Here is a 17,129-nt window from a genome sequence, read left to right as displayed (position 1 = left end):
CAATTGGCTAAAATGAAGAGTGGTATCTTGGGGACGGCGTTGGTGGTTGGGGGGGTGGGCTGTTGTGTCGGTGGGGGGGCGGGGATTGAGATGAGGGAGGGAAGGGGACGTTGCGAGAGGAGGTGATCCAGCAATTCAGTTGGTTTTGGGGCTTGAGGGTGGGTGGGAGGGTGCAGAGCTCACCTGAGGGGGTGAGGGTCATGAGGTTGGATTTGCGGATTGGGGGGGTGGATTTTGGTGAGGGGGGTGCGCGGTGATGTGAACCAGCTCCAACCTTGCTCCAGATTGAGCTGCAGAAACCCCCGTTCTCTCTAGTTCTGGAAAGTTGCAGGGTTTTTTTGCATATCCCTCCCCCCCCACAGAACCTTCAATACCACAGCTGTGAGGCACCAGGGGAGTGTCGGGCGGTGTGAGTAGGGAGGGAAAACAGACTGGTGAATTTTTCTAAGTGCCTCTCCAAACATTCCTCCCCGCCTGCCATGAACACAGCTCAGCCCAGAATGTGAAAAACCCTGGCGGGGCTTTTGCAAAATAATCAGGGACATTCCTGGCTGTCACTAGGAGACGCCAGAGTATATATTTTTGTGGAAATTCCCTCCCCCACCAGCGTCCCCAGAACATCTACAAGGGATTCCGAAATGACCTGGCTATCAGGACAGATTGCCATGTCCCAGGCACCACCTCTCAGCTCTCCCCACCACCCCTCCCCCCAACTGCCCAAAGGCCTCCTTTTCCACATGACATTCCACATTTGTAGTGTGTGGAAGACACATACCTTTCAGCAGAGTTACAACAGGTAACTACAAACACTCTGATGCAGTGGAATGTGTTGTCTGCTTTCTCATTTGGGCTTACAATTTTCTTGAGGCTGCTCATAATTCTCCCTGTGGGAGAAGACATGTGGGTTAGGGTGGGTTGGCCGTGCTAAATTGTCCCGTAGTGCCCAGGGATGTGTGGGTTAGGGTGGATTGGCCGTGCTAAATTGTCCCATAGTGCCCAGGGATGTGCAGGTTAGGGTGGGTTGGCCGTGCTAAATTGTCCCGTAGTGCCCAGGGATGTGCGGGTTAGGGTGGGTTGGCCGTGCTAAATTGTACCGTAGTGCCCAGGGATGTGCGGGTTAGGGGGGGTTGGCCGTGCTAAATTGTCCCGTAGTCCCCAGGGATGTGCGGGTTAGGGGGGGTTGGCCGTGCTAAATTGTCCCATAGTGCCCAGGGATGTGCGGGTTAGGGTGGATTGGCCGTGCTAAATTGTCCCGTAGTGCCCAGGGATGTGCGGGTTAGGGTGGGTTGGCCGTGCTAAATTGCCCCATAGTGCCCAGGGATGTGTGGGTTAGGGTGGATTGGCCGTGCTAAATTGTCCCGTAGTGCCCAGGGATGTGCGTGTTAGGGTGGGTTGGCCGTGCTAAATTGCCCCATAGTGCCCAGGGATGTGCGGGTTAGGGTGGATTGGCCGTGCTAAATTGCCCCATAGTGCCCAGGGATGTGCGGGTTAGGGTGGATTGGCCGTGCTAAATTGTCCCATAGTGCCCAGAGATGTGCGGGTTAGGGTGGATTGGCCGTGCTAAATTGTCCCATAGTGCCCAGGGATGTGCGGGTTAGGGTGGATTGTCCGCGCTAAATTGTCCCATAGTGCCCAGGGATGTGCAGGTTAGGGTGGGTTGGCCGTGCTAAATTGTCCCGTAGTGCCCAGGGATGTGCGGGTTAGGGTGGGTTGGCCGTGCTAAATTGTCCCATAGTGCCCAGGGATGTGCGGGTTAGGGTGGGTTGGCCGTGCTAAATTGTCCCATAGTGCCCAGGGATGTGCGGGTTAGGGTGGGTTGGCCGTGCTAAATTGTCCCATAGTGTCCAGGGATGTGCGGGTTCAGGTGGTTTGGCCGTGGGAGATGCAGGGCTACAGAGGTGAATCTGGGTGGGATGCGTTTTTTGGGGGGTGTGTGGTGGATGTGTGGCGGGTGGGTGTGGAGGGTGTTTGGGTGGGGGTTTGGGTTTGTTGGGGGTGTTGTTGGTGGGAGTTGGGGTGGGGTTTGTGTTGGTAGTGGGTGTTGGTGGGAGTGGGGGTGGGGTTTGTGTTGGTAGGGGGTGTTGGTGGGAGTGGGGGTGGGGTTTGTGTTGGTAGCGGGTGTTGGTGGGAGTGGGGGTGGGGTTTGTGTTGGTAGGGGGTGTTGGTGGGAGTGGGGGTGGGAGTTGGTTGGTGAGGGATAGTTGGCGGGAGTTGGGGGTGGGGATTGGGTTGGTGGGTGGGTTTGTTAGTGGGAGTAGGGGTGGAGATTGGGTTGGTGGGTGGGTTTGTTAGTGGGAGTGGGGGTGGGGATTGGGTTGGTGGGGGGGTTTGTTTGTGGGACTGGGGGGGGTCTTTGAGGTTGGGGTGGAACAAGCGCGCAACATTCTGTCTAACCCTTTTCTCTCCCTCGCCCTGCCCGCCCCCTTCTCCTACTGCCACCCCATCCCCACCCTACCCCTCCAGCTCACCTGTCCTGCAGGGGGCAGCGGCGGCAGAGTCCAGAGGCCGCGGTTGGCTGGCTGGGGGGCAGCGTCCGCCTCCCCTGCTCCTTCACCTGGACCGGGCGGGAACCCGGGATGCGCACGGTGGTGTGGCAGCTGGGACGGGGCCGGACACAGAGGCTGGCATACGGCTGGGACAGCGAGCGGGCGCGGACGGAGGAGCGAGACGCGCAGTTCGCCGACAGGACCAGCGTGAGGCACCGCTGGTTCGCGGCCGGGGACGCCAGCCTGTCCATCCGGAACCTCTCCCGGTTGGACCAGGGGGTTTACCGGTGCTGGGTCACCACCCTGGCCCCGCACCGGAGGCACCAGTGCTCTGAGGTGACCCTCACGGTCAAGGCAGGTGAGCAGAAGGGGCGTGGGGCATGGCATCCCACCATCACCCTGCAGAGGGAACCCCCTCCCTGGGGAAGGGTGGCTGGTTACCCTTGGCGAGGGGGAATGGGAGGGGGCGGTGGTTGGGGTCTTGGGAATTCTGGTGCACATTCAGCCGGAGATGTTGGGATCGCTTGGGTCAGAGAAGCGAGGTGAGGACTCGGGGCTCGCTGGTGCCATCTGTCCAAAAGTCAGGGGGTGGGTAGGTTTCAGATGAGGGGGCGCAAAACGGACCTGAGGGGCAGCTTTTTCACACTGAGGGTGGTGCGTCTATGGAACGAGGAAGTGGGCAGGGGGCTGCTACTATTTTAACATTTAAAAGGCATCTCGATGGTGGACGTGGGTCAGGAGGGTTTGGAGGGATACGGACCAAACGGGACAAGTTTAGGAAAGCGGGCCGGTATGGATGAGTTGGGCCGAAGGGCCTGCTTCCGCGCTGTGTGACTCTACGGTGGAGAACAGCAGCAACAACACAGTGACGAGGCCCTTCGGCCCACCCAACCTGTGCTGACACGCCAAACGTAAAAACATTTCCCCTGCTCGCCAAACTTTCACCCTCCCGGAGAACAGCTCCACTCCCTGATCACTCTCCCCCGGCACCCCCCGCCCCCTCGGGATCAAGGTGTTCCGTTACGGGGCAGAAAGAGACGTATCAGGCCTATCCCAGCTCAGTGACCTCTCCCCAACCCCAGCCCTGCCCATTTCTACCCGAATAAACATCCCGTGCCCCTGTAGGATGCCCCAGTAAAACCTATCTTTCCAGGGGGCAACTTCCTAGACCCTAACTGAAGGTGAACGCATACCAGGTCGCAAGCTACTGCCCCATGACCCAGACAGGGAGACAGACAGAGAGAGACAGACCGAGAGAGAGGCAGACAGACTGGGCGAGAGAGGCAGACAGACTGGGCAAGAGGGACAGACAGACAGAGAGAGAGGGAGGGAGACAGACAGAGAGGGACAGACAGACTGGGCGAGAGAGGCAGACAGACAGAGAGAGAGACAGACAGACAGACAGAGAGAGAGGGAGGGAGACAGACAGACAGAGAGAGACAGACACAGAGAGAGAGGGGGGAGAGACAGACAGAGAGAGACAGACACAGAGAGAGAGAGGGGGGAGAGACAGACAGAGAGAGACAGACACAGAGAGAGAGAGGGGGGAGAGACAGACAAGAGAGACAGACAGACAGAGAGAGACAGACAGACAGAGAGACACAGACAGAGCGAGGGAGGGGGTGGGGTGATTGGTGGTGTTTTAGGCCTGAGGGGGGCCATGATTCCGTATCCTCTTGATGTCTCTCTGACCCTCAGCAGTCGGCCTCCAATAAAGTCACCATCCCATTTCCCACTCACCCCCACCTCAACCCCCCAGCCCACTAACCCCATTTCCCACTCCCCCCCACCTCAACCCCCCCAGCCCACTAACCCCATTTCCCACTCCCCCCCACCTCAACCCGCCCAGCCCTCTAACCCCATTTCCCACTCCCCCCCCACCTCAACCCCCCAGCCCACTAACCCCATTTCCCACTCAACCCCCACCTCAACCCCCCCAGCCCACTAACCCCATTTCCCACTCCCCCCCACCTCAAACCCCCAGCCCACTAACCCCATTTCCCACTCCCCCCCACCTCAACCCCCCCGCAGCCCACTAACCCCATTTCCCACTCCCCCCCACCTCAACCCCCCAGCCCACTAACCCCATTTCCCACTCCCCCCCACCTCAACCCCCCCAGCCCACTAACCCCATTTCCCGCTCCCCTCCACCTCAACCCCCCCAGCCCACTAACCCCATTTCCCGCTCCCCTCCCCACCTCAACCCCCCCGCAGCCCACTAACCCCATTTCCCACTCCCCCCCACCTCAACCCCCCCAGCCCACTAACCCCATTTCCCACTCCCCCCACCTCAACCCCCCAGCCCACTAACCCCATTTCCCGCTCCCCTCCCCACCTCAACCCCCCACAGCCCCCTAAACCCATTTCCCGCTCCACCCCACCTCAACCCCCCCCAGCCCTCTAACCCCATTTCCCACTCCCCCCCACCTCAACCCCCCCAGCCCACTAACCCCATTTCCCGCTCCCCTCCCACCTCAACCCCCCCCCAGCCCACTAACCCCATTTCCCGCTCCCCCCCACCTCAACCCCCCAGCCCCCTAACCCCATTTCCCGCTCCGCCCCCACCTCAACTCCCCCAGCCCACTAACCCCATTTCCCACTCCCCACCCACCTCAACCCTCCCAGCCCACTAACCCCATTTCCCACTGCCCCCCCACCTCAACCCCCCCAGCCCACTAACCCCATTTCCCGCTCCCCACCCACCTCAACCCCCCCAGCCCACTAACCCCATTTCCCACTGCCCTCCCCACCTCAAACCCCCCCAGCCCACTAACCCCATTTCCCGCTCCCCCCCACCTCAACCCCCCCAGCCCACTAACCCCATTTCCCGCTCCCCCAGTGTATATAGACCGAACCGTCCCTCCGCAGGGACTGAACCCCACGCTCCTACCTCAACCCCCCAGCCCACTGTCCCCATTCCCAGAAATCCAGCAACTCCCAAAGCGAACATCCGTCATGCTTGGCCAAGTGATGATTGGACTCCATTTTGATGGACATGGGATGGATCGGAGTGGGGTCTGTGTCCCCGGTGACGTCTGTTCCCCCAACACTACTCCCACGCCATTCCCCTCACCACTGCAGCCTTCTGCTCTCCCTTCCCCTACACCATTACCCCCTCCCCACGCCGACTCCTCCATCCCAGACCATTCTCACACTCCCCTACACCATTACCCTCTCCCCACCCCTACTCCTCCATCCCAGGCCATTCGCCCCCTCCCCTACACCATTACCGCCTCCCCACCCCTACTCCTCCACCCCAGACCATTCTTCCCCTCTTCCTCTCCCCTACACCATTACTCCCTCCCTGCCCCTTCTCCTCCATCCCAGGCCATTCTTCCCCTCTCCCTCTCCCCTACACCATTACCCCCTCCCCACCCCTACTCCTCCTCCCCAGGCCATTCTCCCCCTCCTTCCCTCCCCTACACCATTCCCCCCCCCCGCCCCTACTCCTCCTCCCCAGGCCATTCTCCCCCTCCTTCACTCCCCTACACCATTACCCCCTCCCCACACCTACTCCTCCACCCCAGGCCATTCTCCCCCTCCTCCACTCCATGACACCATGACCCCCCCAACACCTACTGCTCCACCCCACACCATCTTCCCCGGACCCCCACCGCCCCCCAACATCCAGCACCCCCTCAGCCCCGACACATGAGTCTGGATTAACGTCAGCGGCTGACTATTTGGCCAAGCGGGGCATCGCAGGTGAGCTGGGTGCTTGTCTGTTCCCACGTCCGGCCGACGCCAGATGGCTATTAGGGCTGAGCACCCACCCGTGGGATCTTGCTGTGCTCCCTGTGGCCACAAGACCCTCCATCCTCCTCCCCCCACCCCACCACTTACCCCCCTCCTGCGTTGCGGGTGCTTCAGAAGGTCAGGGGGTGGGGTGGAGCCCCTTCCCCCCTCTACAGGACCCTAACCCCCTCAACCTCCTCCCAGGGTAGGGTGGGGTCGGAGTTGGCGTTTGAAGCCGAGCTGTGATTGGTGACTTTCTCACCGTTGGGTTCTGGCGCAGGTCAAAGGTCAGTACCCGGTGAAGAGACGGCGAAAGCCTCTGTTTTCGTACCCGACTCCCTGACCGGCCGAGAGGACAGGCCGGCCCCGGTAAGGGCGGACTGGAACCGTGGCACCGATGGGAATGGCACAGAGGTCTCACCGAATGGCGTGGCCTGCTTCAATGGGCTGAATGGCCTCCTCCTCTTCTCGACTCTCATGGCCTCTCTCTGAACAGCGTAGTAAGCCTCTATGGGCTGAATGGCCTCCTCCTGTTCTAGACTCTCATGGCCTCTCTCTGAACAGCGTAGTAAGCCTCTATGGGCTGAATGGCCTCCTCCTGTTCTAGACTCTCATGGCCTCTCTCTGAACAGCATGGCAAGCCTCGATGGGCTGAATGGCCTCCTCCCGTTCTGGACTATCGTGGTCTCTCTCTCTGAACATGGTAGCACGCCTGGATGGGCTGAATGGCCTCCTCCTGTTCTCGATTCTCATGGCCTCTCTCTGAGCAGCGTAGCAAGCCTCGATGGGCTGAACGGCCTCCTCCGACCGCTGTAACATGACTGCAGCGGCTGATTTCCTGGTTTACCAGCTGGGCCCGGTCACTCCGGGCGTTTTTATTGATTTATTTATGTGTACGGTTTGACGGCTTCGCAGAGCTCAGTCCCGGCCCCCTCTCCCTCCCAAGAGGGAGAATTCGTTTGCGAGACGCCGCGGCTGAGCCCGGCGAGCCTGCCCCTATCCCCGTTCGCCCATCAGTAACACAGAACTCACGCTCTTCGGCAAGCCCGGCCTGGTTACAATCCCAGCGGGACTTCCCTTCCCAGACCCTTCCCCCTCCTGACCTCGAAGAATCCGTTCACCGTCTGCTCTTCAAGGAGAGAATGCTCCTGAGTTCCTCCGTCTCTGACGTTGCTCCTTCCCAGAACCCGTCTTAGAAATTCTTGCTGCACTGAGTCTTCTGATAAAATCTTGACATTCAACGGTGTTACCGTCACTGAACCCCCCCGACTCTCAACGTCCTGGGGGTCACCATTGACCAGAAACTCACGTGGACCCACCACATAAACACAGCGGCTACAAGAGCAGGTCAGATGCTGGGAATCCTGCAGCGAGTAACTCCCCTCCTGACTCCCCCCACGAAAGTCTGTCCCACCATCCACAAGTCAGGTGGATGATGGAATACCCCCCACTTTACCCTGGATAGGGGCAGCTCCAACAACACTCAGGAAGCTCGACACCCTCCAGGACAAAGCAGCCCCCCCGCTGGATTGGCACCACATCCACAGACATCCCACTCCCTCCCCCCGCCCCAACCCACCGTCGCTCAGTCGCAGCAGTGTGTACCATCTACATGGTGCTCTGCAGAAACTCACCAAAGACCCTCAGGCAGCACCTTCCAAACCCACGACCCACTTCCATCCAGAAGGACAAGGGGCAGCAGGTACAGGGGAACACCATCCACCCTGCACATTCCCCTCTGACCCCCTCCCCATCCCGACTTGGAAATATATCCCCGTCCCTTGAGTGTGACTGGGTCAGAGTCCCTGGAATTCCCTCCCTGAGGGGACATTGTGGGTCACCCCACAGCACATGGACTGCAGCAGTTCAAGAAGGCAGCTCACCCCCACCTTCTCAAAGGGGGGGCAACTAGGGACGGGGCAATAAACACTGGGCCCAGTCAGCGACACCAAGATCCCACAAATGAACAGAGAAAAGAGAAATCCCTCAAGGCAGATACTCTCCAGATTCTGAGGCCTGTCAGATTCTGCTGGTGGGCTGAATGTCTGTGTGGGATCTTCCTGTGTAAAGAAAGCACTACATGGAAAATTACTTCTTTTCAATAAATGCGAAGGACCTCGGGATCATTTCTGAGGTCCCTGTGTCCCCGGTTCCTAGTCAATGCTCGCTCATCCCGAAAACCTGCGCGAAAGTGCTGTGCATTTATGTAGCGCCATTAACTGGAAATAGGGGCGCAAGATACTGCACAGGACAGAAGCTGAAATACAGTTTCACGCTGAGCGACACGACTGAGCCAGAGGTGCTGTCAGAGAGATGAGTTTTAAACAGAGGCTGAAAGGAGAGGGGCGACACAGAGAGAGAGAGAGAGAGAGAGAGAGAGAGAGACGGATGGGATGGGGAGATTAAGGGAAGGAGTTACAGAGCACGGCGCCCGGAGAGCTGAAGTCACGGCCCCCAGTGGTGCAGCTATAGGAATCGGAGGGGTCGCTGGGGGAAGGGGGTGGGGTATGGTCAAGGGGCCAAAATTAGCGGAGGTTAACCAGGTAAGGAGGGGGTGTAGGGGCAGGAGGGTGCTACAGGGATAGGGAGGGAGTGGAGGGGCTGGAAGGGGTGACAGAGATAGGGAGGGAGTGTAGGGGCTGGAGGGGGTGACAGAGATAGGGAGGGGCTGGAGGGGGTGATAGAGATAGGGAGGGAGTGTAGGGGCTGGAGGGGGTGACAGGGATAGGGAGGGGGTGTAGAGGCTGGACGGGGTGACAGAGATAGGGAGGGGGTGTAGGGGCTGGAGGGGGTGACAGTGATGGGGAGGGGGTGTAGGGGATGGAGGGAGTGACAGGTATAGGGAGGGGGTGTAGAGGCTGGACGGGGTGACAGATAGGGAGGGGGTGTAGGGGCTGGAGGGGGTGACAGTGATGGGGAGGGGGTGTAGGGGCTAGAGGGGGTTACAGAGATAGGGAGGGGTGTAGGGGGTGGAGGGGGTTACAGAGATAGGGAGAGGGTGTAGGGGATGGAGGGGGTGACAGGTATAGGGAGGGGGTGTAGCGTGAGGAGGGGGTTACAGAGATGGGGAGGGAGTGTAGGGGCTGGAGGAGGTGACAGGTATAGGGAGGGGGTGTAGGGGCTGGAAGAGGTTACAGAGATAGGGAGGGGGTGTAGAGGCTGGAGGGGGTTATAGAGATAGGGAGAGGGTGTAGGGGCACGAGGAGGTTACAGAGATAGGGAGGGGATGTACGGGCAGGAGGTGTTACAGAGATAGCGAGAGGGTGTAGGGGCTGGAGGGGGTTACAGAGATAGCGAGAGGGTGTAGGGGCTGCAGGGGGTGACAGGTATAGGGAGGGATGTAGGGGCTGGAGGGGGTTGACAGAGATAGGGAGGGGGTGTAGGGGCAGGAGGGGGTTGACAGAGATAGGGTGGGGTGTAGGGGATGGAGGAGGCTAGGGGGTGGAGGGGCTGTAGGGGGTTACAGAGATCGGGAGGGGTGTAGGGGCTGGAGGGGGTGACAGGGATAGGGAGGGGGTGTAGGGGCTGGAGGGGGTTACAGAGATGGGGAGGGGGTGTAGGGGATGGAGGGTGTGACAGGTATGTGGAGGGGCTGGAGGGGTTTACAGAGATGGTGAGGGGGTGTAGGGGATGGAGAGGGTGACAGGTATAGGGAGGGGGTGTAGGGGCTGGAGGGGGTTACAGAGATAGGGAGGGGGGTCTAGGGGATGAAGGGGTGACAAGGATAGCGAGGGGGTGTAGGGGATGGAGGGGCTGACAAGGATAGGGAGGGGGCGTAGGGGTTGGAGAGGGTGACAATGATAGGGAGGGGGTGTAGGGGATGAGGGGGTGACAGAGATAGGGAGGGGGTGTAGGGGATGAGGGGGTGACAATGATAGGGAGGGGGTGTAGGGGATGGAGGGGCTGACAAGGACAGGGAGGGGGTGTAGGGCTGGAGGGGGTGACAATGATAGGGAGGGGGTGTAGGGGGAGCGGGGTATTGCCACTCTAGAATACCCTATCCATGGTTTTGTGAACCTCTCTGAGGACAGCATTCAGCCTCTGGCCCTCCCAGCGAAAATAGCCCCAGCCCCTCCCTGTGGTGCCGTTTTGCAGGGCAGATCGGAGGGGCCGAATGGCCTCCTGATGCTGCGGCAGCGTGTGCATCGCGGGAGGTCGGGACGAAAGGGAACGGGAATTTGCCTGGAAGAGCTGGGGGTGCGGCCGTGGGGTTGGTGAGGGGGTGGGGTGTAGCAGGGGTGTCTCGATAACCCCCCAGAGAGTGAGGAGGCAGCAGACGTTCCCCTGCTTGGGGAGGGACCCCATGGGAATGTGCAATGTGATAGTCCTGGGAGCTGGGATCAGTGGGGATTCAGAGCTGGATTCCTGTCCTCTCCGTGTTACTGCAGCACAAATGAAAGGCAGTCTCACCATTCGTTTTAGGCACACTCAGCGCCACCTCTCGTTGTCGAATATCCCGGACTTTGATGCCAGGCCTTCGGGTCCCCTTCTCTCTCTCGCCACGGTAATCAGATCCACAACAACAGCACCAGAGCAGGTTCCAGCCCCAGGCCGTGTCCATTCTCACATTTCAGATGGAAACTGCAAGAGACCAAGTTCCAGTTTTTAACCTCTTCGTGCCACCATTCTGCCCCTCGCGCCCGAACCCAGCCTGGCTCCTCTCCTCCGACAGTGCCCATTCCCTCAGCACTGACTCTCCAACAGTGCCCACTCCCTCGGCGCTGACCCTCCGACAGTGCCCATTCCCTCAGCGCTGACCCTCCGACAGTGCCCACTCGCTCAGCACTGACCCTCCGACAGTGCGCGCTCCCTCAGCACTGACCCTTCAACCTCAGCAACTTTGTGGTGCTCATTTCAGTCATGTTTTTCACCAAATCTCTCTGCCTCCACAATCTGTCAGATTCAGTACATTTTTGAAATCAGTCAAGTCGCAGTTTCTAATATAAATTATTGCCACAGCCCTGGAATAAATTAATTGCTCAACTTAATCCCTTCCCTTTGTCTCCGGACTTGCTTCTGTTTAATGTTCCACCAAATCTGTCTCTTTTAATTGCTTGGTTAACTGTTGTGGCAAAATCAAAACCACTATTGGAATACTGCGTTCAATCCCGGTCTCCCTGCTACAGGAAGGATGTTGTGAGACTTGAAAGGATTCAGAAAAGATTTACAAGAATGTTGCTGGGGTTGGAGGGTTTGAGCTACAGGGAGAGGCTGGATAGACTGGGGCTATTTTTCCTGGAACCTCAGGGACTGAGGGGGGACTTTATAGAGGTTTATGAAGGGGATGGATAGGGTGAATAGTCAAGGTCTTTTCCCCCAGGTTGGGGGAGTCCAAAACTAGAGGGGCATAGGTTTAAGGTGCAGTGGCAAGACCCAAGGGGCAACTTTTTCACACAGAGGGTGGTGCGTGTATGGAATGAGCTGCCAGAGGAAGTGGTGGGGGCTGGTACAGTTACAGCATTTAAAAGGCATCTGGATGGGCACATGAATAGGAAGGGTTTAGAGGGATATGTGCCAAATGCTGGCAAATGGGACTAGATTAATTTAGGATATCTGGGCCAGCATGGACGGGTTGGGCCGAAGGGTCTGTTTCCAAGTCATACATCTCTATGTGTCTATATCCTTCAGTTAGCTCTCATTTTCTGGCTTTATTTCATATGAAACTCTCCCAGGGTTTTGTTTGAAAATTTAACTTGGACACTGTTTAACAAGCTGTTGCGCATTCCAGCTGGATTCATTGCGAATGCAAGCCGAGGGATCGGATTGTTTGTGCACAAACGGATTAGTTTTCGAGTCTGTTCCTTTTTGCTTGCGTTCGTCACAAGACTGCCCAGCAAAAACCGTTCTGAAACTGGGAAAATAAGACGATTAGTTCACCTCTGACTCGATTCGCAAGGCCACCTACCCAGCAAGTATTTCAGGCGTCAGCCTGGGAGCCACGAACAGCAGCTTAAATGAACAATGGCCCAGCTTAGACATGTTTGGGGGTTGGGGGGGGTAAAAATAATGTTTATTTTGAGCATATTTCAGTTACAGATGTGGGATGATTTCACTGTCCCAGCTGGAGATAATTAATCTTTGTGTTTGTGACCTGGTGCAGGCAACATAGTGTAGAACATTTCCAGATGAAAATTCCGAACTTTGCATGCAGCATGAACGATGATGGTCATTTTATTTAGAGTACGCCTCTGGGGAGCGAACTCACTCCAGGTTACCAAAATCCCCCTTTATATACATGGGCTCATGATATGAGTTCTTCCCAGTGAGCTCAGAGCAATTCCACTGAGCTGTGTTCACTATAAGCCCTACTGCGTTGCAGTTTTAAATTGCCAACCCAATAACTTAGAGTTATAGGCTTAGCTAATTGTACTCAGAGTTGGGATTTGGGTGTGTGGAGGGGCGATCCATCTCGTCATGCTGAGCTGCGAAGGGTTACCTTGGTCACAACACTCGCTTTCGTATCCTCAGTTTTTCAGATCAGTGTGAGAGCCACAGATACCATCGCATCCCTGCAGTCTGGGTACAGGGTATTCAGCTCATCGAATACACACCAGCTCCCCACAAAGAATGCCCCAACCAGCCCCAGCCAATCCACCCTAACCCGCACATCCCTGGGCACTACGGGGCAATTTAGCACGGCCAATCCCACCCTAACACACACATCCCTGGGCACTATGGGACAATTTAGCACGGCCAATGCACCCTAACCCGCACATCCCTGGACACTATGGGACAATTTAGCACGGCCAATCCACCCGAACCAGCACATCCCTGGGCACTACGGGACAATTTAGCACGGCCAATCCACCCTAACCCGCACATACCTGGGCACTATGGGACAATTTAGCACGGCCGATCCACCCTAACCCACACATCCCTGGGCACTATGGGACAATTTAGCACGGCCAACCCACCCTAACCCGCACATCGCTGGGCACGACGGGACAATTTAGCACGGCCAATCCACCCTAACCCGCACATCCCTGGCACTACGGGACAATTTAGCACGGCCAATCCAACCTAACCCGCACATCCCTGGGCGCTATGGGACAGTTTAGCACGGCCAATCCACCCTAACCTGCACATCCCTGGGCACTACGGGACAATTTAGCACGGCCAATCCACCCTAACCCGCACATCCCTGGGCACGACGGGACAATTTAGCACGGCCAATCCACCCTAACCCGCACATCCGTGGGCACTACGGGACAATTTAGCACGGCCACCCCACCCTAACCCGCACATCCCTGGGCACTACGGGGCAATTTAGCACAGCCAATCCACCCTAACCCGCACATCCCTGGGCACTATGGGACAATTTAGCACGGCCAACCCACCCTAACCCGCACATCCCTGGGCACTATGGGACAATTTAGCACGGCCAATCCAACCTAACCCACACATCCCTGGGCACTACGGGACAATTTAGCACGGCCAACCCAACCGAACACGCACATCCCTGGGCACTACGGGACAATTTAGCACGGCCAATCCACCCTAACCGGCACATCCCTGGGCACTATGGGACAATTTAGCACGGCCAACCCACCCTAACCTGCACATCCCTGGGCACTACGGGACAATTTAGCACGGCCAACCCACCCTAACCCGCACATCCCTGGACACTATGGGACAATTTAGCACGGCCAATCCACCCTAACCCGCACATCGCTGGGCACTACGGGACAATTTAGCACGGCCAACCCACCCTAACCTGCACATCCCTGGGCACTACGGGACAATTTAGCACGGCCAACCCACCCTAACCCGCACATCCATGGACACTATGGGACAATTTAGCACGGCCAATCCACCCTAACCCGCACATCCCTGGGCACTACGGGACAATTTAGCACGGCCAATCCACCCTAACCCGCACATCCCTGGGCACTACGGGACAATTTAGCACGGCCAACCCACCCTAACCCGCACATCCCTGGGCACTACGGGACAATTTAGCAGGGCCAATCCACCCTAACCCGCATATCCCTGGGCACTATGGGACAATTTAGCATGGCCAATTCCACCCTAACCCGCACATCCCTGGGCACTACGGGACAATTTAGCACGGCCAATCCACCCTAACCCACACATCCCTGGGCACTACGGGACAATTTAGCACGGCCAATTCCACCCTAACCCACACATCCGTGGGCACTATGGGACAATTTAGCACGGCCGATCCACCCACACCCACACATCCCTGGGCACTATGGGACAAGTTAGCATGGCTGATCCACCCTAACACACACATCCCTGGGCACTACGGGACAATTTAGCATGGCCAACCCACCCTAACCCGCACACCCCTGGGCACTATGGGACAATTTAGCACGGCCGATCCAACCTAACCCACACATCCCTGGACACTATGGGTCAATTTACCACGGCCGATCCACCCTAACCCACACAGCCCTGGGCGCTATGGGACAATTTAGCACGGCCAATCCACCCTAACCCGCACATCCCTGCGCACTACGGGACAATTTAGCACGGCCAATCCACCCTAACCCGCACATCCGTGGGCACTACGGGACAATTTAGCACGGCCAATCCACCCTAACCCGCACATCCCTGGGCACTACGGGACAATTTAGCACGGCCAACCCACCCTAACGCGCACATCCCTGGGCACTACGGGACAATTTAGCACGGCCAATCCACCCTAACCCGCATATCCCTGGGCACTATGGGACAATTTAGCACGGCCGATCCACCCTAACCCACACATCCCTGGACACTACGGTACAATTTAGCACAGCCAATCCAACCTAACCCGCACATCCCTGGGCACTATGGGACAATTTAGCACGGCCAATCCATCCTAACCCGCACATCCCTGGGCCATATGGGACAATTTAGCACAGCCAACCCACCCTAACCCGCACATCCCTGGGCACTATGGGACAATTTAGCACAGCCAACCCACCCTAACCCGCACATCCCTGGGCACGACGGGACAATTTAGCACAGCCAACCCACCCGAACCCGACACATCCCTGGGCACTATGGGACAATTTAGCACGGCCAACCCACCCTGACCCGCACATCCCTGGGCACTACGGGACAATTTAGCACGGCCAACCCACCCGAACCTGCACATCCCTGGGCACTATTGGACAATTTAGCACGGCCAATCCACCCAAACCCGCACATCCCTGGGCACGACGGGACAATTTAGCACGGCCAATCCACCCTAAACCGCACATCCGTGGGCACTACGGGACAATTTAGCACGGCCAACCCACCCTAACCCGCAGATCCCTGGGCACTACGGAACAATTTAGCACGGCCAACCCACCCTAACCCGCACATCCCTGGGCACTACGGGACAATTTAGCACGGCCAACCCACCCTAACCCGCACATCCCTGGGTACTACGGGACAATTTAGCACGGCCACCCCACCCTAACCCGCACATCCCTGGGCACTACGGGGCAATTTAGCACAGCCAATCCACCCTAACCCGCACATCCCTGGGCACTATGGGACAATTTAGCACGGCCAACCCACCCTAACCCGCACATCCCTGGGCACTATGGGACAATTTAGCTCGGCCAATCCACCCTAACCCACACATCCCTGGGCACTACGGGACAATTTAGCACGGCCAACCCAACCGAACACGCACATCCCTGGGCACTACGGGACAATTTAGCACAGCCAATCCAACCTAACCCGCACATCCCTGGGCACTATGGGACAATTTAGCACGGCCAATCCATCCTAACCCGCACATCCCTGGGCCCTATGGGACAATTTAGCACAGCCAACCCACCCCAACCCGCACATCCCTGGGCACTATGGGACAATTTAGCACAGCCAACCCACCCTAACCCGCACATCCCTGGGCACGACGGGACAATTTAGCACAGCCAACCCACCCGAACCCGCACATCCCTGGGCACTATGGGACAATTTAGCACGGCCAACCCACCCTAACCCACACATCCCTGGGCACTATGGGACAATTTAGCACGGCCAATCCACCCTAACCCGCATATCCCTGGGCACTATGGGACAATTTAGCACGGCCAACCCACCCTAACCCGCATATCCCTGGGCACTATGGGACAATTTAGCATGGCCAATTCCACCCTAACCCGCACATCCCTGGGCACTACGGGACAATTTAGCACGGCCAATCCACCCTAACCCCCACATCCCTGGGCACTACGGGACAATTTAGCACGGCCAATTCCACCCTAACCCACACATCCGTTGGCACTATGGGACAATTTAGCACGGCCGATCCACCCTCACCCACACATCCCTGGGCACTATGGGACAAGTTAGCATGGCTGATCCACCCTAACCCACACATCCCTGGACACTATGGGACAATTTAGCATGGCCAACCCACCCTAACCCGCACACCCCTGGGCACTATGGGACAATTTAGCACGGCCGATCCACCCTAACCCACACACCCCTGGACACTATGGGTCAAATTAGCACGGCCGATTCTCCCTAACCCACACATCCCTGGGCACTATGGGACAATTTAGCACGGCTGATCCACCCTAACCCACACATCCCTGGACACTATGGTACAATTTAGCACGGCCAATCCACCCTAACCCGCACATCCCTGGGCACTATGGGACAATTTAGCATGGCCAACCCACCCTAACCCGCACACCCCTGGGCACTATGGGACAATTTAGCACGGCCGATCCACCCTAACCCACACATCCCTGGACACTATGGGTCAAATTAGCACGGCCGATTCTCCCTAACCCACACATCCCTGGGCACTATGGGACAATTTAGCACGGCTGATCCACCCTAACCCACACATCCCTGGACACTACGGTACAATTTAGCACGGCCAATCCACCCTAACCCGCACATTCCTGGGCACTATGGGACAACTTAGCACGGCCAATCCATCCTAACCCGCACATC

Source organism: Stegostoma tigrinum, chromosome 45, assembly GCF_030684315.1.
Source record: "Stegostoma tigrinum isolate sSteTig4 chromosome 45, sSteTig4.hap1, whole genome shotgun sequence".
NCBI classification, from domain to species: Eukaryota; Metazoa; Chordata; class Chondrichthyes; order Orectolobiformes; family Stegostomatidae; genus Stegostoma; species Stegostoma tigrinum.
This window is presented reverse-complemented; position numbering follows the sequence as displayed.